Source organism: Dendrobates tinctorius, unplaced genomic scaffold (genome assembly GCF_039654945.1).
Source record: "Dendrobates tinctorius isolate UK_male_01 unplaced genomic scaffold, ASM3965494v1 ptg000162l, whole genome shotgun sequence".
NCBI classification, from domain to species: Eukaryota; Metazoa; Chordata; class Amphibia; order Anura; family Dendrobatidae; genus Dendrobates; species Dendrobates tinctorius.
Window position 1 is genome coordinate 19,697,105 of NW_027361829.1, and position 21,798 is coordinate 19,718,902.

Consider the following 21,798-nt stretch of genomic DNA (forward strand, 5'->3'; position numbering starts at 1 on the left):
CATTATGCTGTGACCCCAGACACTTACAGGACCCAGTTTCGTACTTTAGCCTGTAATGAGGAAGTGTCTTTCAAGATGTATGCCCACAGACTCAAACAAATATGTAATCGCTGGCTGGAGGCAGAGGAGGCCTTAACCTGGAACACCTGTCTCCAGGTTATCCTAAAAGAACAATTTTTTGCCCAGTGCCCTGCTGAGATCAGGGAATGGGTGCGTGAGAGGAAACCTGCTACAGTGGAAAAAGCTGCATCTCTCGCTGATGAGGCTCTCACCATCAAGCCTCGGTGGAGAGTTCTGTTGGAGGATGGAGAGAGGCCTACCAGCTCCACAACACCGGTGGCCCCCAGTTCTTCTGTCCCCATTGTTCCCCGTTCCTCTGAGCCACCACCTCGTGTTGATACCTGTGTTAATGTGCCTCCTGTTGCTTCCACTGCGTTTTCTGGAATACGACGAGGAGAGGAAGTAGCAGAGCGCAAGTGTTATGGTTGTGGGCATCCGGGGCATCTGCAGGCCTCATGTCCAGCCAGCTCATGGAGGAATCGTCCTCAAACCCCTACAGCACCTTCAGGTGGGAGCCGACCGGCAGGTTCCCTTACTCCTCGCCCAAGAGGACGCATTGGATGGAGTGAGACACAGCGCAGATGCTATCGATGTGGGCAGCCGGGGCATCTGCAAGCCTCCTGCCCAGCTGTTCAAATGAGGATTGATCCTGTATCCAATCATATTATTAATTATGTACAGCCAAGTGCCATGGAGGAAGACGTGTCACCACTACGTGAGGACTGGCCTAGTGCTTCACCCACCCATGTTGCACCACTAGGAGTTTATGGTGTGCGACCCGCAGCTATGACGACTTCAGCTCATCGAGGTAAGCACTTGCAGGAGGTCGTGCTGGATGGACAAAGACTTGTTGGATTTTGTGACTCAGGGGCTTTCCTCACGCTGGCTGATCCCCGAGTGGTTCGGCCTGAGGCAATCCATCGAGGACCTGGGATTGTCATTGACCTGGCTGGTGGACAATGGAGGACTATTCCCACAGCCACTGTGGATCTGAACTTTGGTTTTGGGGTCAGGCGATGTGTGGTTGGGGTGATGGGTGGTCTGCCTGCAGCTGTTCTCCTGGGCAATGATGTGGGAAAGCTACGATGCCAATTCGTGGCTGCATGAAGCCACATGTAAGTTACGCCATGCCTTTGTGTACTTAACCAGTGACCTGTAGAGGTCCCTAGTACGTACACAAATTAGGAGGGGAAGGGATTGTCATGATATGTATTTTTCCCCAATACTTTACAATGTCTTGTGTGTACCTGTAACAATATGTTTCCTTCCCCCATTGCCTGTGTCTCTGGGACTATAATGTAATTATGTAAGTAACCTGTCTCCTTTCCACAAGACTTGTGTATCTAGACCATAATTGAATTCAGGCTTGGGTCAACACAGCTAGGGGAATCACCATTGTTCTCCTCAGCAGGGGAGGACTCACAATGCACATCCTCCTAGACACAGCGGTGCCTTGCTGTGGGCCAAACCATTGCATAGGAGGAGTGGAACCCTCCTCCACTACACACATGGGCTGATCCAGGAGCAGAGACACTAGATCCCTGTGCAACTCAGTCAGATGTGAGTTGGATGCTGAAAGAGAAGGGCGACGCTGTCTGAGGAAGCCTCGGCCTTAGTGTGATCGTGGCGAGTTTCTGGGACTCTAAAAGGACTATGGTTTTGTGATCTGGCACAAGGATTGTCGGGAGGTGCCCCCGAATCAGTTTCCTGTGGACTTATTTTGGGACTCTGCAAATTACCGTCGTGTTGTTCCTGTGTTCTGGTCAATAAATCTGTTGGATCGTTCCCAGGCCTGTTGTCCCTCCTTGCTCTGGAGAATACTCCCGTCACAATCGTCATATCTCACGATGCACTTCAGACTCTGTGCTACAGCATATCCCATTAGACGACTACCTACATTCAGCTCCAAGAGTGATACCAAATCCTGCCGATCATCAGCATCAAAATAACACCAGTCATTGACCCTCATCCATCAACCACCACATCAAGCAAGAAGGTAATTCCGTCCACCTACCACCATCAGTGCGACATGCACCCATGCCTTAAAATTCCTACTACACAGCTAACGCTTTCAAGATAGATGGTGACTATCGCCACAATAATGCGTATTATGGTAAAAATCGCTCACAGACCTCACAACAGTGACGTGCACCAAGATAGTCCTCTCAGCGAGCAAGAGCTACCAGCTTTTCTCAAGTTCTTCGCACGCCGTGAGTTACTCAAAGGTCTATCAAAGTTTACCCCTTAATGACTGGAGGTTCTTTCGATTTTTTGTTTTCTGCTCCCCTTCTTTCCAGAGCCATAACTTTTATTTTTTCGTCAATATGGCCAGGTGAGGGCTTATTTTTTGCGGGACAAGTGGTACTTTTGAACGACACCATTTGTTTTATCATGACGCGTACTCGAAAATAGGAAAAAAATTGCAAGTATGGTGAAACTGCAAAAAAACGTGCAATCCCACACTTTGTTTGGCTTTTTTGCTATGTTCAGTAAACGCTAAAACTGACCTGCCATTGTGATTCTCCAGGTCATTACGAGTTCATAGACACCAAACATGTCTAGGTTCTCTTATCTAAGTGGTGAAAAAAAGTTACAACGTTTGCTAAAAAATAAAAATTGCGCAATTTTCCGAGACCCGTAGCATTCCATTTTTTGTGAGTTTGGGCTTAGTGAGAGCTTATTTTTTTGCGTGCTGGGCTGCAGTTTTTAATGGTACCACATTTGTGCAGATATCTTTTGATCACCCGTTATGGCATTTTAATGCAATGTCACGGCGACCAAAAAAACCTGTAATTCTGGTGTTTGATTTATCTCGCTACGCCGTTTAGCTATCGGGATAATTTTTTTTTATTGATAGATCGGGCGATTCTGCTGTCAAAGTGCCCGAAGGGGAAAGCACCTGGTCCAGATGGATTCTCAGCACTTTAATATAAATCCTTCTCTGGCCTCCTACTTCCACACTTATTGAATGTCTGTAACAAAGTTTTACAAGGCCACCCATTACCAAACCAAATGTGTTATGATGAGTCACCGAAGGAGGAAAAAACAAAATACTAGCCAAGTCCAGAAAAACCAGAGAAGTTGGCAGCTATCGGATTGCAGACCCCTGAACCAATCCACAACAACTAGCAGTAGCCGTGGGGGGTTCCTACGGTGCCCTAGACCCCTCGATCACAGCCGGAGAGCTACATAGCCTAAAGACAGAAAGGGGAAAAACTAAACTGCCCCAGAGCAGACCCCAAAGCAATAGGCAGCCCCAACATATAATGACGGTGAAGCAAGATGAAAACACTAACACAGATAGAAAGATAGGTTGAGCAAATGATGGGGCCCAAGATAACTAAATAGGACAGGATAGGAAAGCTGCTGTCTGCCATCCGCAAAAACCCTATCCAAAATGAGCCAACCGACTGATAGGAAAAACAGGCCCTGAAGTCGCTAGGCTTCAAAAGACTATATCAGCACACAGGTATATTCTGAAGACAGAGCAAAAGATCAGACAAAAATGGAATTCAGCTCACCCCCGGCCAGGGTGGCAGAACTCCCAACAAACAAGGCAAAACAAAAACAAAACTGAAGAGTACAAAGCAGAGCAGAAAAACGTAGCTTTGAGACGCAGGAATCAGACTGGTCTCCAAGAATCCAGCAGGATCACCAGCAAGGCAGAAGGGCGTCGGCTGCCTTATATCCAGTCCTCAATTCCAGCCACCCAGTCATCATCTAGCTGCCCAGGTTTTTAGTAATCAGCCTCACTACCTTCCTTCACCAGAGGAGGGAGTTCATCAGACCCCAATGGTGAAGGGAAAAATGAACTCAACACAAATGCTTACAGCCAGAATAGCCCTAATACACAAAGAGGGGAAGGACCCTGAGCTATGTAGTAGCTATAGGCCAATCTCTCTCCTTAATGTGGACCTAAAACTCCTAGCAGGGCTGATGGCAAAAAGGATGGACAAGTCATTGCCAAACCTGATTTCCTTAAATCAGACCGGGTTTGTGGGTGGAAGGGAGGGAAGGGATAATGTCCACAAAGTATTGCACCTTCTTCAATACGCAAAAAATTGTAAACTCCCATTGGTGCTCCTTGGAACAGATGCAGAGAAGGCCTTTGACAGGGTGGACTGGGTATACCTACAGGAAGTACTGGTCAAGTTTGAAATACCCGAAGCATTTATAGCAGCCGTAATGGCAAAGTACGATAAACCCAAGGCACATATTAGGATTAACGACTTTTATAACAGATGCATTTACTATAAAGAACGGAACAAGACAAGGCTGTCGCCTATCCCCGTTACTATTTGTGCTAGCAATGGAACCTCTTAAGAGCCATACAAATATATGAGGGAATAGAGGGTATTCGTATCAATAGGACACACTATAAAACAGCGGCATTTGCGGACGATCTCTTAATCTTTATGACTAATCCTTTACTGGAACTCCCAACATTGATGGATCTCAGACATATTGACTTTAAAATTGGAAATTTTGCTGTGTTGATCTAAGTCGGAAGCGCTGGACATACACGTCCCCGAGTACCTTAGCTAAACTAAAAAATACATATCCCTTCACCTGGCCAAAATATATCAAATATTTAGGTGTAAAGATAGGAAGATCAGATAGAGACCTTTTTCAGCTGGATATTCCCCACCTAATTGCCTCAGTAGAAACCACCATGAAATCATGGAGGGCCTCATGTGTCGTGGATGGGAAGGAAAAATTTACTGAAGAGCCTAATCCTACCCAAGTTCATATATATCTTCCAAATGCTTCCTATAAACATCCCCAAATCGTATCTTCTTAAAATTAAAACATTATTCTGCAGATATGTTTGGAAAAAACAGAAGCACCGCTTAGCATACAGGACATTAACATTAAACAAGTCGAGGGGTGGGATGGGTGCTCCAGACATAGTAAGGTACTACCAAGCGGCAATGCTTACCAGAGTGGTAGACCTGTTGCAGTCTCCCAACAATAAGCAGTGGATTGAGGTGGAGAAAGCACTGACACCTTATCCCCCCCGAGATCCACCTTTTTGGCGTATCCTTGTAAAAACAAACAAAATACTACTTAATATACACACTAAAGCTACCTTAAAATTGTGGAAGGGATTGGTGAACACTCTAGTTCCCTCTCTGTCCCCCTTACTCAAGTTGGCAGGTATAATGCCGCACGCATCTTATTCCCGAGACAATGATGTAATCAAACCCGGCTCCTTGGCAAATGTAGCGGTTGATGGACTTTTGATGGATGGGACACTCTCCTCGTTTCAGGAACTGAAGAAACAACCGGGGCTTTCCAACTTGACCTTTATACAATTCGGCTCTATAAAAGAGACTCCTTGACACAGTATCTTTTAAGAGCAGACGTAACCCGCCCACTGACTGCATTTGAGACTCTCTGCAACAAAGGATAAATCCAAAAAGATAATGTTGTCTATTTACCAGATTTTGAATATAACTGACTTATCTCAAAAGAGCCTATATAACAAACTGGGAAAAGGATTCGGGATACAAGTTTACCCAAAACCAAATATCACATTTATAATTTTTCTCATGGCCCATCACAGTGCATTAGAGCACAAGAGAATTCTTTTAAAATAGTCGCCAGATGGTATATTACACCAAAACAAAATACTCATTGGCGGATGGGGTCTTCTATGAGGTGCTGGATATGCTGGGACTCGGGAGGGAACTTACTTACATATGTGGTGGTCTTGTCCACCCCTGCTGCAGTTCGGGCACCTGGTAGAGGATTGTATCGGGAAAATTGTGGGCAAAAAGCTTACATTGACACCGGAGATAGTGCTCTTAAATTTCCTGTCACCGACTGCACATAAGAATACCGCCCTATTGATTCAACACATTCTTTCAGCAGCGAAACTTCTGATACCTATGAACTGGAAGACAACTACTACTCCATCTATATCCCAACTACAGGAAAAGGTAGACATGCTATATCAGGTAGCCAAACTAGCTGCCCTGGTGAATGGCTCTTTCAGTTTTAGAAAGAATATGGCACCCATGGACCCGATTCAGATCCATTAGTAAAAACTAATAAGGCTATAGTGGCCTCCTTGTTCGGTTCTATCAGTGTAGACAGAATCCTTGTTGCCTAGTGCTCCCCTCTACCCCCCCTCCCCCTACTGCCCCTATATCTCACCCCTATCTTACAACTTCCTTCTTTCTCTGCTTGACCTCCTGTCCCTTTACTCCCTATACTGTTTTTTGTTTTTTTTTCATCTTTGTTTGACATCATGGCATATGTGATGTAGCCAGAGCGTGTGGATGGAAGGAACCCAGATTTGAACCCAGATATATCTTGCTACTGGAAGTTCCTTTAAGGCTGTTATTGTCCTTAAACCTCTGTATATCAATAGTTTTTGCCATGTACTGATATTTCAAATCACTTGTTTAACTCCCAAAAAGTGGAATTTGTAGGTTATATAATAATTTCTTAAGCTACTTTGTTGATTGCTTTCTTTTTGATGTAACTGGCAAATTTCAATAAATAAAACATTGAAAAGAAAAGATAGATCGGGCGATTCTGAACACGGCAATACCAAATGTAGGTTTGTTTTTTTACTGTTTTATCTTGATTGAGGCGAAAGGGTGGCAACTTAAACTTATGCTTCTTTTAATTTTTAAACACTTACTTTTGGCATGCTTCAATAGCCTCCATAGGAGGCTAGAAGCATGCCATACTTGATCGGCTCTGCTACATATAGGCGATGCTCAGATCACCTATATGTAGCAGAAATACAGCATGGCTACGAGCGTCGACCACTGGGTGGCGCTCATAGCAATCTCCGTCAACAACCATAGAGGTCTCTATGAGACATCTGGTTGTCAAGGCAACGTGTCGCTGACCCCCGATCACATGACGGGGGGTCAGCGATGCGCTCATTTCCGTCCGGGTGCCGGATGCACTAGTTAAATGCCAGCTGTCAGCGTTTGACAGCGTGATTTACATAGTTAATAGGCACGGGCGGATCACGATTCCACCCGCGCCTATTGCGTGCACATGTCAGCTGTTTATAACAGCTGACATGTTATGGCTTTGAGGTGGGCTCACCACTGGAGCCCACCTCAAAGCAGGGGATACCAACTGCTGACGTACTATCCTGTCAGCGGTCAGAAAGGGATTAATAATAATAAATCATCTTTATATAGCGCCAACATATTCCGCAGCGCTTTACAGTTTAACAGTTTCAAAACACAAGTCATAAGTAACAACGTTAATACAATAATTAAAGCAAAATAAGACGAAATAAGATGACCCTGCTTGTGAGAGCTTACAATCTACAATGAGGTGAGGGAAATACAAAGTACAGGTGTGTATTTACAATTGTGTATTTACAATGAAGGTCCAGCCATCTTGAGGGAGTGAAGGATGGAGATAGTGAATTGGCTACACACGCACACTTGCACATAGAATGACTAATTAGTGAACGTGATAGGCCGCTCTGAACAAATGTGTTGTGAGGGAGCGTCTAAAACTAAGCAAATTGTGGTTAGTCCTAATTTCTTGGGGTAGAGCATTCCAGAGGATAGGAGCAGCACTGGAGAAGTCTTGGAGTCGGGAGTGGGAGGTACGGATTAGTGCAGAGGTTAGTGGAAAGTCGTTTGCAGAGCGCAGCGATCGGCTAGGCCGATAGACAGAAATGAGGGAGGAGATGTAGGGGGGTGCCGCACTGTGGAGAGCTTTGTGGTTGAGAACAAGTACTTTGAATTGGAGCCTATAATGAATGGGCAGCCAGTGTAATGACTGACAAAGAGCGGACACGTCCGAGTACCGATTAGCCAGATGGACGACCCTGGCTGCTGCATTAAGTATGGACTGGAGAGGGGATAGTCAAGTGACGGGGAGGCCAATTAATAGAGCGTTGCAGTAATCCAGGCAGGAGTGGATCAATGCTACAGTGAGGGTTTTTGTTGTTTCCATGGTGAGAAAAATGACAGTCCTGAAAGTTAGAGTTTTCAGAGCGGCTTTCAGAAATGCCACTGCTGGCCTAGACATCTCTGCCAGTGAAGAGATCGACCTCTTGGTTAAGTGGCTAGAAAATGAATCAGCAGAACATGCAAAACGCATCAGAGATATAAATATCAGCCACCCGAGCAGAGGCTTGTACATCTTATGGGAGAGACTCGAGTACTATGGCTCCTCAGATGATAGAAAAATCCCTCTTTAAAAGGTTGGAGGACTTTCCTAAAATCTCTAATAAGAGCTTTCACATACAAAGACCTGTATGACCTCGACAGAACTCCCAAGTCGCCAAGACTGAAGGAGACCTGCTAGGCCTCATGTCCCTAGACACAGTCAAGGGCATCAGACCCATAGTGAAGAAATTACCTTGCTGTTTCCAAGAAAAATGGATCAACCGAGGTTCAGATTACAAACAAACGTGTCGTTCCCTCCATTCAGCTTCTTCATAGATTTTGTGCGCCAGCAGGCCAACCAAGATCAGGAATGATCCCAGCTTTGACCTTTCCACCAGAGATCCTGTCAATCCAAGAACAGATAAGCCTGCTTTAGTCCCAATCCCAAAGGTACACCTATCACTGTGCACAAAACAAATGTGTTTTCTACAGATCAATCACACAAGACCCACAATACAGCAGAAACTGAAGGGTCACTGACAAAAGACTTAGACAAAGAGTGCCCCCTGCATAAAAGGCCTCACCCACTACAAAAGTGCAGGAGTTTTAGGGAAAAATTCCTTGCAGACCGTAGAACCTTCCTCAGGGTTCATATGCTACAGATGTTGTGCATCTACATCTTACTTAGCAAGAGAATGCAAAGTTAGCATTACTTGCTCAGAGTGTAACAGCCAAAAGCACAGTACAGCTCTTCACACAGGGCCAGCACAACAGACTCCCTCTCCCATAGACCGACCTACAGAGCATGGTAGGGAAGAGAAAGACTGCGCACCTCCCGAAGAGTCACCCCAGTGCACTCAAGTTTGCGGAGAAGGTCTTAGTAACAAATCCTGCTCAAAGATTTGTCTTGTTACATTTTACCTTGCAGGTCATGGAGGAAAGGCTGTTAAACTCTATACTATCCTCAATCCAAGCAATAGATCGCTTGCCAGCTCAGCTTTTTTTTGACATCTTTAAAATAGACGAACTCAGCTCATCTTACTCACTTAAAACATGCACAGGAGTGAGTGAAGAATCTGGGAGAAGAGCTACAGGTTATCAAATTGAATCTCTGGATGGGCAAATATCCTTACCCAGTCTTCCTAACAGAGACTGCAATAATAATAATAATAATAATAATAATAATTATTATTTTTATATAGCGCTAACATATTCCGCAGCGCTTTACAGTTTTGCACACATTTTCATCACTGTCCCCGATAGGGAATTTAGATTGTGAGCCCCATCAGTATGTCTTTGGAGTGTGGGAGGAAACCGGAGTGCCTGGAGGAAACCCACGCAAACACGGGGAGAACATACAAACTCCTTGCAGATGTTGTCCTAGGTGGGATTCGAACCTAACCACTGAGCCACCGTGCTGCCTTTTGAATCACAGCTTCCTAAGGAAGCCGGAAATGAAAGAACACTTCTTTGCTTTCATGGGCAAAATATTCGAAAATGGCCACACGGAGGTAGCTCCACCTCTGGAAGAGAACAAAGAATGCTGGTACCTACCAACATTCGGTGTCTATCATCCCAAAAAGCCTGGAAAGATACATGTAGTGTTCGACTCCAGCTCACAATGCCAAGGATTCCTTGAATGATGTTCTTTTAACGGGTCCAGACCTCAACAATGCTCTCATTGGTGTTCTCATCAGATTCCGTAAAGAAACAGTTGCCATCACAGCAGACATACAGCAAGTGTTTCAGTGTTTCTTCGTCAATGAAGAACAGACTTTTTACGGTTCTTATGATTCAGAGCAATAAGCCCATACCCTGCCATAGCAATTAACAGGCTTAAGCAGTCCGCATGAGGAAGCAAAAGAGACTGATTAAGACATTAGACAGTTCATTGAAAGACTTCTACGTAGATGACGGTTTAAAGTCTTTTCCCATCTCTAGAGGCTGCGATCAGCCTTCTCAAAAGGACTCAGAATGCACTTGCTTGTTCTACTCTCAGACTGCATAAGATAGCTACTAATAGTAAAATGGTGAAGTGGAAGCCTTTCCCACCGAGGTCTATGTCACCGAATTGAAAGACCTAGATTTATTTACAGACTCTTCTGTACAACGCAGTCTAGAGCTCAATTGGGACTTAAAGTCTGATACTTTTACATTTCAGGTCATTCTAGAGCAAAAACCTTGCACACGACAAGGTGTCCTGTCCACAATCTGTCTATATGATCCCCTTGGATTCGCTGCACCAGTGATCATTCAAGGTAAATTTGCAGATAGCAGTCCATGACTTCCTGGTTGCCGGTTAGGCCGACTTGCACCAGCTGGACCTCTGTGGCTGCACCGTCGGCACTGGTGCTGCTTTGTGCCCTGGCTCTCCTCCCATTGCACCAGAGCACGACCAACTGGGCTTTGGTCATGTCGGCAGTGTCAATCTGGTTTGCCGTGCACAGGGTCCTCAGGGCGTCCTTGTTAAACTGCTTATAATGGGCTTCTCCCCACATAGCCATGGTTGCCAAATAAAAGATAGAAAAGAAAAACAAAGGGGGAAGGGGATACCGGCAGATTCCCCTGAGCCCTGCGGCGCAGGAGAGATCCACCTTTATCACCCTCTTTGGACTGTACGAGTCCACAGTCACTCCCTTAAGCATGAAAAAATGCCCCTGCCACTTTCCAGCGGATGGTCAACCACCTGCTCCGGGGACTAGAGGAGTACGTGGTAGCGTACCTAGATGACATCGCCGTCTTCAGTTCCACCTGGGAGGAACACCTTCAGCATCTCCAGAAGGTGCTCAAGCATCTTCACCAGGCAGGCCTGACCATCAAGCCGGAAAAGTGCCAGATGGGCATGAGCGAGGGCCACTACCTGGGGCAGCGGGTAGGTGGGGGTTCCACGAGTCCGGAGCCGGAGAAAGTGGACGCAATTGTGTCCTGGCCCACCCCCAGGACCAAGAAACAGGTGATGTCCTTTTTGGGCACTGCAGGCTACTATAGGCGGTTCGTACAGAACTATAGTGCCCTTGCAAAACCCTCGACGGATCTCACCAAGCGGAATCTGCCCCAGTCAACTGGACAGGTGGCTGTGAGGCAGCCTTCCGAGCTTTGAAAACAGCCCTGTGCAGCTCTCCAGTGCTGAAAGCAGTCGACAGCAGTCGCCCGTTCCTGGTACAGACCGACGCCAGCGAGTTTGGCCTCGGTGCTGTGCTCAGTCAGGTTTTGGGAACCAGGAGCACCCCGTGTTGTACTTGAGCCAGAAAAATTTGCCGAGGGAAGTGGCATACTCCACCATCAAGAAGGAGTGCCTGGCCATGGTGTGGGCACTGCAACGTTTGCAGCCCTATCTTTACGGGCACACTTTCACAGTGGTAACAGACCACAACCCTCAGCTAGTTGCACACAGTGTCCAGAACCAACGGAAGATTTCTACGCTGGAGCCTTGCCCTTCAGTAGTACGACTTAACACAAAAAGGGCAGCGAGCATGGGAATGCCGATGGGTTGTCCCGCCGAAGTGAACCCGCTGAGGTTATGCCGCCGTAGCGCACTCAAAAAGGGGGAGGTGTAATAAGATATGACTTCGCTGGAACATTCCAGAATCTCCCATTGTTACACTACAGGTTAGATTTCTGCTTGTCACATGCTGCAAGGGTGACCCCTCCTTCCCCCCCTTAGCAGCTGCGTGCATATCCTCTGTGCCTGTTTGTAACCCTACACCAGACACTTCCTGTGCAAACATTCTCCACAGCTAAGGAATGTTAATTAAGCTGAGTGGAAAGAAGGTCTTTGTCCTGGCCATGAGGCCAATTCAGTTATGGGAAATATTAAAAGAAGCCCTAGCGCGCACCTCGTTCGCGACAGAAAAATGAAACTTACATTTCAGCAAAATGCATCGGCCCAAAGTCCTGGCCCTTAATTTGCACAGTTCTAGCACCCCCAGAAACAGAGAACTGGATTTCTCCTAAACAGTGTGACATAATTACTGCATGTTTGGTCTTGAATTATTGTCCAACAGGCTAAAAAGAATGATACCATGGGCGTGTTTATACAAGGTACCCTCTGCGAGATAGTCATTAAAAGTTTTGTAGTCAGAATTGTAACTTCTAGAGCAGGGGGAGGAACATCACCAGCCCGCCCATTCGTGATGTCACAAACCCAAAGCTACAAGGTACTCCCCCCCCCCCCCTCAAATTATTCAGTCGAACTGGAGGTTTTCATGCCTAAAGGACCCCAGACGCAGGGAGACGTGTGGCTCCGCCTTCTTCACACATGGCTAGCCTAAAGACCATTACGCAACTGTAAGTGTTGATTTTTTGTTAATCCCATTTTTTATATTTGCATTGTACATACCTACTGTCTTAACTTTTTAACATCTTTTATCTGTGTAATAACTGCCCACCCTTTTTGGGAATAAATTATAAAACTTATTAGTCTGTCTTCATGCTCTAAGAACGAACGTACACGTGCCTTTAAGATAATTACGCTACTGAATTGGGTTGGCTTCGAACCCCTCTATTAAGTTTTTAACTTAAGCAGAGAAGTCAGGAGCTGGTGGCGGCAACATGTGGTCTGGGTCCTGGGCACTGCTGAGAGTGACGGAAGGGGTTTTATAAGCTAAATTGGGGTGGCTGCGGTCAGAGCGTTTTATATATCCCTCACTGCAGCGTGCCGGGTGGCAAGACCTCATTGAAGCAGCCGGCGACCCAGGTTTAGTTCCCCGGCTGACCCGAGGGTAAGGGGGGGGCTCCGGAGAGCTGCGAGTTCCAAAGTGGAACTGAAAAAGTGGGATATACAGAAATCCCTGCAGTTCATGGAAGATTGTTAGTAGTGGTGGAACATCCAAAATAGCCCCCCTGTGATAAATGGTTAGGTCAAGACTAGCTTGCTGTTTTTATCACATGGTGCCAGCGGTGGGATAACCAAGATAAGAACCCCTGTGCCTGTGATAACCGTGTGTCGGCAGTGCGTCGCATTCCCCCGTCCGTGACATACCGATTTCAGTGGTGGGATCGTGACAGTAAGACTTCGCTACGCAAATTAATTGTAGAATGTTGATTGGGACACCCCACTTCCTCCTGAGAAAAGTTGTGGGTAACCTGCAGGGATTCTCTAAAGTCGTTATCTGACCTGCAAATACACAGGCCGTACACGTATATCTCCTCGGAAGAAGTTCTCTCTAGGAAGCGGTGTGTATTTTGTGACACCTCAGTTAAAGCCATAGCCGCAGTCGCCTACTTAAAAACTCTAGATGTTGTTACGGATAATGTCCACATAGGGTTTGTCATGGGTAAAGTCAAGCGGGCACCATGTCCTGAATATACCATACCCAGACTAGAACTCTGCGCTGCTGTTTTTGCCATAGAACTGGCGGAGCTTATCACATCAGAACTTGACCTATAGCGTGAAGACTGAATTCTTCACCGATAGCAAAGTAGTGCTAGGCTACATTCATAACAAGACTCCAAGATTCTAGGTCTACGTTAACAACCGAGTACTCAGCATTAGGAAGTCTTCACTGCCTTATCAGTGGAGATATGTACCGACTGACCAGAATTCTGCAGACCATGCAACCAGAGTGGTAACGGCATCATGCCTCAAAGACACTACCTGGCTCGTCGGGCCTGCATTTCTGTATCAACCAGTACCCACTGCTCACGAGACACATACACATCAACTCTTTGAGCCCAAAATCAGATGTAGAGGTCTGGCCTCAGGTTTCTACACTTACACAACAGATTCCAGCAGCTTCACAAGATTCTCCACCTGGATATCACTTTACAGAGGATTGACTTGCCTGATTCATGTTAAATCTTTTAAATTAGCACAAACAAGGTCAGTTCTATGCAAAGGCTGTCATCATTGTCAAAGCTTACACAGCGGACACGTTCACGCAGGTGAAACATGCTATCCGTTATGTCCCGCATGAGGCTTATACCCAGACCTGGAGTCCCTCCAAAATCAGAGACTTCTCCAAGGATAGTCCCCTCAAAAAAACTGGACCCATTTGTAGATGCTCAGGGACTGCTGAGTCAGAGGACGCATTTCAAATGCAAAGTTTGGGTCATGATACCAGTGCTGGGTGACCGGCACTGCTGGGGTTAATGTTCTGACCTCAGTGCAGACTCACCTGCACACCTGGGACCTATTATGGTGGCCTCTCATTGGTTCTGGGGAGGCTTCTTATAGCCTCAGGAAGCTCCCATCCCCCGTCAGTTATACTTTCGCCCTTGGCATTGTGTGGTGACCCGAGTGTGTTAGTGCTGTGTTCTGGTTGCTTGATTCTCTGTGTTCGACTCGGTCTGTTCTCTGGATTTTGCTTTGGATTCTGCCTGGTACCTTCTATGTCTGTTTGGTTTTGCTCTCTGCTTGGCCCCGACTAACCGTTCTGTCTCATCTCTGGTACTTTACCGATATCTAGTGTATGACCTTTGGCTTTGTCTGACCTCCCATCTGTTTATCCCTCCTGTACCTCGCTTGCCTGTACTGTGCATGACCCCCGCTTTGCCCGACTGAGTTTTCTACCTTCTTTGAAAGCAGGATGCTAAGCCCCGCCCCCTTGCAGTCACATTACCGTAGGTCCTGTGCCGGCTTGCTAAACTTCTACATTCAGGTCCTGTGCATCTTTATTTTCCGGCTGTTCTTGTCCCCAGGGGTCCCTACGGTTCGGGTGAGTCCCTGCTTAGCGGAGGCTGTACACCAGCGCTGTCAGGACCTCGACAGTTTGAAAGTAATGTGTACGCCAATCATTGTTCCTCACGGTCAGGTTTCTTCTGTTGGTTGAGCATCATCATGTACATGTGAAACATCAAGGATGCTTGATAACTGAAGGTGCCCTACGAGAAGGATTCTGGGTAATAGGAGCAAAATGATTCATGAGTCGTCATTTTCAAGTGTATTGTTTGCCGGAAACTCCGGGGTTCATGTCAATTCCAAAAAAACAGCTCACCTTCCAACTGACCATTTGAGCATCGAACCCCCCTTTACCAAGGTCTCGATGTATTTGGTCCTTGGTCAGTAACCACACGACATACTAGGGGAGGACATGCAAATAGCAAGCGTTGGGCTGTCTTATTCACATGTTTGAGTATTAGAGCTGTGCACATAGAAGTTGTTGAGGCAATGGGCACATCCAGCTTCATAAATGCCTTCAGACGATTCATTTCTCTCAGAGGACATGTAAAGCATATTCGCTCGGACAGAGAATCTAACATTGTTACAGCATGTGGTGAACTAAAGATTCCCTCAAACCTGCATGTTAACCAAGTAAAAAAAGTGTCTTTCCGAACTAAGCTGCATGTGGACCGTCAATCCACCTCACTCATCTCATATGGGAGCACATGATCGGCACTGCTCGCAGAATCCTCAATTCCATCTTTCTACAGCTAGGTCCTTCGAAGCTCAACCATGAAACTCACTACCTTCATGGCTGAGGTAGTAGCCATTATAAATGCAAACCAACTGGTTGCCATATCCAATGATCCTGAAGACCCATCTCTGCTTACTCCAACTCTCCTCACCCAGAAATTTAATGTAAGCACACAGACTCCCAGAGAGTTTTCAACTAAAGACTTGTACAAATCCCAGTGGAAGAAAGTAGCAGTCCTTTTCTGGACCAAGTGGAAAAATCAACACCTTTCTACGTTACAGACGAGACAAATGGCAAGCTAGTAAGCACAACATGGAACCTGGAAATGTTGTCCTAATAAAGAACACTCAGTCTAAAAGGAATGAGTGGCCTCTAGGATTGGTAACCAAAGTCTTCCCAAGTCAAGATGGACAGGTCCAGAAGGTGGAGATAAAGATCCCAAGCAAAACGGAAAAGTGTTTCCATTTTGGTTTCTTAGACCTGTCTCTGAACTTATTCCATTGCTCTCTAGTTAAAGTTTGACATCCTCTGGATACCAGACGAGGAGTCATGCCTTTATACAACCCCTTGCAAAAATTATGCAATCACTGGCCTTGGAGGATGTTCATTCAGTTGTTTAATTTTGTAGAAAGAAAGCAGATCACAGACATGGCATAAAACTAAAGTAAATTCAAATGGCAACTTTCTAGCTTTAAGAAACACTAAAAGAAATAAAGAACAAAAAGTGTGGTAGTCAGTAATGGTTACTTTTTTTTTTTAAACCAAGCATAGGGAAAAAATTACGTGCAGACCCAAAAAACATCAGGCTGCCAGATAGATGCATAAAGAGACCATAAGAAGGGCAACAAAACAAAAAAAAAAATAAAATAAATAAATAGAGATTGAGAGTAGAAATGTTACCATTGCACAATATAAAAGGACAGCAAAAATTATCCCAAGGGGTCTGTATCATAAACGCTGAAAGACACCATGATGGGGACTTCAATACGTTTTGCAGTTACTACAAGAGGTAGAAAAATGGAGTACAAGTTTCAACATTGTACAATGTGCAAAGGTTTCAAAAAGTACAAAAACAATAGCCACGTGGGGTATACATACAGTGGGTATGTAAAGTATTCAGACCTTTAAAAATTTCACCCTTAGTTTCACTTTCATTCATTTTTTTTTCTCATTAACCCGTTAGTGAGAGCCATTTTGCAACTTTATGACCATGACAATTTTTACAATTCTGACCACTGTCACTTTATGAGGTTACAACTCTATAACGCTTTAATGGATCCCACAGATTCCAAGAATTTTTTTTGTGACATTTTACTTCATGTTAGGCTACTTTCCCACTTGCGTTATGAGGTGCAGCGCATGGCCGCCGCCAAGCTCCGCTCCTGCCACACCCCCTCCGATCAGCTCCTATGGGCGCATGATGCTGCATTCGACCTGCGCCCCCTATATTTAGCGTTGGGTATGCAGGCCGTGCGCTGGTATGCTTTTGCCAGCACTTCTCACCGTGAAATGATGTGTACCAGCACGTCATCCTGATATTCTCACATGAGTGGTAACCCACAATTTTGATGCGCTGTAAGCATAGGATGTTTTAGGACCATTATTCATACAAATTCTTGATAAAGGCTTAATAGCCAAAATGTTGATTCTTATCTGTGGATTCCTGATTACTTGTATGAACCTTTTGGTCCGCTTTTCATTAATCGTGGATATACAGTTAGGTCCATATATATTTGGACAGGCATTTTTCTAATTTTGGTTCTAAACATTACCACAATGAATTTTAAACAAAACAATTCAGATGCAGTAGAAGTTCAGACTTCCAGCTTTCATTTGAGGGTATCCACATTAAAATTGGATGAAGGGTTTAGGAGTTTCAGCTCCTTAACATGTGCCACCCTGTTTTTAAAGGGACCAAAAGTAATTGGACAGATTAAATAATTGTAAATAAAATGTTCATTTCTAGTACTTGGTTGAAAACCCTTTGTTGGCAATGACTGCCTGAAGTCTTGAACTCATGGACATCACCAGACGCTGTGTTTCCTCCTTTTTGATGCTCTGCCAGGCCTTCACTGCGGTGGTTTTCAGTTGCTGTTTGTTTGTGGGCCTGTCTGAAATTTAGTATTTAACAAAGTGAAATGCATGCTCAATTGGGTTGAGATCAGGTGACTGACTTGGCCATTCAAGAAGATTCTACTTCTTTGCTTTAATTAACTCCTGGGTTGCATTGGCTTTAAGTTTTGGGTCATTGTCCATCTGTAGTATGAAACGACGACCAGTTTGGCTGCATTTGGCTGGATCTGAGCACATAGTATGGCTCTGAATACCTCAGAATTCATTCGGCTGCTTCTGTCCTGTGTCACATCATCAATAAACACTAGTGACCCAGTGCCACTGGCAGCTATGCATGCCCAAGCCATCACACTGCCTCCGCCGTGTTTTATAGATGATGTGGTATGCTTTGGATCATGAGCTGTACCACGCCTTCGCCATATACTTTTCTCTTTCCATCATTCTGGTAGAGGTTGATCTTGGTTTCATTTGTCCAAAGAATGTTCTTCCAGAACTGTGCTGGCTTTTTTTAGATTTTTTTTTAGCAAAGTCCAGTCTAGCCTTTTTATTCTTGATGCTTATGAGTGGCTTGCACCGTGCAGTGAACCCTCTGTATTTACTTTCATGCAGTCTTCTCTTTATGGTAGATTTGGATATTGATACGCCTACCTCCTGGAAAGCGTTGTTCACTTGATTGGCTGTTGTGAAGGGGTTTCTCTTCACCATGGAGATTATTCTGCGATCATCCACCACTGTTGTCTTCCGTGGGCGGCCAGGTCTTTTTGCATTGATGAGTTCACCAGTGCTTTCTTTCTCACTTGATGTACCAAACTGTAGATTGCCACTCAATGTTGTAGCAATTTCTCGGATGGGTTTTTTCTGTTTTTGCAGCTTAAGGATGGCTTGTTTCACCTGCATGGAGAGCTCCTTTGACCGACTGTTTCCTTCACAGCAAAACCTTCCAAATGCAAGCACCACACCTCAAATCAACTCCAGGCCTTTTATCTGCTTAATTGAGAATGACATAACGAAGGGATTGCCCACACCTGTCCACAAAATAGCCTTGGAGTCAATTGTCCAATTTCTTTTGGTCCCTTTGAAAACAGGGTGGCACATGTTAAGGAGCTGAAACTCCTAAACCCTTCATACAATTTTAAAGTGGATATCCTCAAATGAAAGCTGAAAGTCTGAACTTTAAACTGCATCTGAATTATTTTATTTAAAATTCATTGTGGTAATGTCTAGAACCAAAATTAGAAAAAATGTTGTCTGTCCAAATATATATATATAGACCTAACTGTATAAACAAACATTTGATTATTGAAATTGTGTGCCGAGGTTTTCTATGTTATATTGTTATTTTTACCTCTGAGCACCAGATATTAACAGTGAGCACCCCAATTATCTCTAAAATGCCTATCCACTATTATTGCACCTAACAAGCTAAAAACCAAATAGATAACACTCAGCAGCAGGACATGGCAGCACCTACAAGGCATACAAGGAGAGGTCAGGCCAAGTGTGAAGCTTGGACAACCAACAGTTAAAAGGCACTGAAGAATCAGGAAGGATGCTGGTATGGTCACTTTTGTCCTTCACCATCTTGGTCAACTTCTCCCACCATCATATTGTAGTTACAGCGGTGTTACACCTGGTGTTTGTGGCCTTCCCCTGTAATTCTTGTTGGCGAAAAGAGCTGCCAACTCTGCAACCAGCATTGTCTGAGGGTAATCTTTTCAGCAAGTCTTCCACTATGGCCCTCTGGCATGCATTGAAAACAGCACATCTGCCTTTGACATTAGATAAGCAAATTTCTTCTTGTACAGTGGGTCAAGAAAGGAGCACAGCCAGTATTTCATGGTGGACAAAATGTGTTTCACACGACAGTCTTGGGAAAGGCATCTGGATATGATCTCTGCCATGTGTGGCAGACTACTAAAGAGTCAAACGTTCAGTGTCCTCACCAGAAACACTAACCATCTTCTCATGATGTATAGCCTCCTCCTCTTCATGCTGGACAGGCATAAAGCTGGGATTGGTAGTCCCCTCTGTAGCAGAGCAAAAAAATCCTGTTCCTAGTCATCACCCAATTTGGCCTGAGAATATTGTGTGAGGCTGGGCTGTGTAGGTTCCTAGTCATCACCCAATGTTGCCTGAGAATATTGTGTGAGGCTGGGCTGTGTAGTATCAGCCACTGTACAATCTTGCTTCATAGCCACCTGCTCTGCTTAAATAGACAGAGCAGCAGGACGGTTACGCTCACAATAGAGTCATCAGCACTCATCTTGGTGGAGTACTTAAAGGTTTGAAGAACCTCACATAGGTCAGAAATCCACACTCACTCAGCAGTTGTGTGGGGGCTGAGTGCTACTCTGACAGGCACTGAAAAGCTGGAATTCAGAGACTGCCCCCTGCTGCTCACTAAGCCTTGTATGGAAGGTCAAATTCCAGGGTGTGGGCAGGTAAGAAATAAGTCAGTGATGAGGCAAATTAAAGTGCTGCTGCAACAAAGTTAGATCGGCAAAAGCCTGAGATGATTTTCAGAAATGTGAACTGACATGGCCTACCTTGGCAAGTAGATCAGGCAAGTCAGGGTATGCTTTAAAAAAACGCTGTACAACCAAGTTCAGCACGTGGGCCATGCATGGAACATGTACCAGCTTTCAGAGCTTTAAAGCTGCCACCAAGTTATGCCCATTACCACACACAACCAGACCTAGTTGAAGGTTCAGGTGGGAGAGCCACTGATCAGTCTGTTTTTATCCCTTTCAACAGCTCGGCTGCGTTGTGAGTTTTATAACCTAAACAGATGAGCTTCAGCAGAGCGTGTTGCCACTTCACCAAGGCGAGGATCTCCTCTCTGGATGTCCCTACCGCCACGTGTTCTTCTAGCTGCCCCCACCAGCAAGACAATGAACTGGCTTTAGATGTAGAGACCGCTTTTGTGTTCAGTAATGTCGCTGATATTTCCTAGGTTTTCCTGAGGAGGTCCCCCATTTTGTTTTAGTGCATCCTTTAACTGAAGAATCCTCAATTGGCAAGGTAGTTTTCTTTGCCACCTGGGCAACTTAAACATCTACTGTGGGTACCTTGAATCAGAATTCTGCAGTCTCATCATCTACCAGGCATCTAGCCTTCATCTCTGAGGGAGTGCTCAGCCTCATCTCTAGAGCTTCCCATTCTTCCAGAACCAGCTCCCAGATATTTTTATGTATCAGACATCGGAGACCTTCGAACATTTCCTCCTGCACTGTACGTGCTCGTCTTGTCTCTTCCACCTCCATGGTTCTTCTCACATCTGTGAAAAGTTCCTCCGTGTTTTCTAAGGAAAAGTAGTATTTCCTTTCCTGTATATCAGGACCAGGACTCTGCTCACCCTCCTCAATGAACTCTTCCGGCATGGACTTCTGGGAATCCAAATCCTCTTCCTGATAAACTCTCCTCTTTTTGGCTGCTGGAGGGATGCTGGGAGCAGGTATTGCCTGGAGAAGGACACCAGGGATGGTTTCTCCTGGAGGACTATCCCTTTAATTTCCTCTTAAGCAGGGCTGTTACTTCTTTAGAACCCTTTCTATACAGTCTGGATATAGGGGTTTTCCATGTGAGACAAGCTTTTTTTTTTTCTTCACAAACATAACATCTACAGCCAGTGGCCTTGGATTTACTCCTTGGTGCAGGTTTTTGCCCCCTTGAAAGAGGAAAAGGTAAAAAGGACTTTAAATATCTAAACCTGCAACATGGAGGGGATCTAATGCCTGTATACTTAGAGACCAGAGTAGCGCTGGGCTCCACAGATGCATAGAGGGCAGGACCAGACTCCATGCTACCCACAGTTTGGTCCTACCTTACTTGACCTTCTGTCCAGGGCTCTTTAAGTAAGGTGACCGGACTAGCACCTCACTCTAATCAGAGAGGATCCTCCCCCACTTTCCCTGGTTGAGGGTATCCCCAGGTGGTGTCCATCTGTGTCCTGTGTTTGAATTTCCCATTGCGTTCCATCATGGAACGCAAAACTGGAAGTGACCATCTCAGCATGCCGTTCAGCAATTGATGTCACATCCGGAAGCAGAGTCCATGTCAGGTCTTACACTGAGGGAAGCTGGAAGCCTGCTTTCCCTCGCAGCGATGTGGCTCATGATCCAGCAGCAGGGGGAGGGGATGGGACCTGGAGAGCTCAGTGATGCCTCCCGCCCGAGAACTCCCCCAGACTTTATCCGCAGGTGCAGACTAGGGAA

At 45.4% G+C, this 21,798-nt stretch overlaps 1 protein-coding gene across 2 annotated transcripts in view; it reads right to left on the reverse strand.

Annotated features, from left to right (window-relative positions):
* Window positions 1-21,798, reverse strand: part of GRB10 (growth factor receptor bound protein 10) — a 423,742-nt gene that overhangs the window by 227,895 nt on the left and 174,049 nt on the right. The window contains exon 2 of one of the 2 annotated variants that reach the window (XM_073549877.1): window positions 8,410-8,559. The exons of the other annotated variant lie outside the window; for it this stretch is intronic. The gene's annotated coding sequence lies outside the window, so the exon portion shown is untranslated. The remainder of the gene's footprint in view (window positions 1-8,409; window positions 8,560-21,798) is intronic. 2 annotated transcript variants of the gene reach the window in all.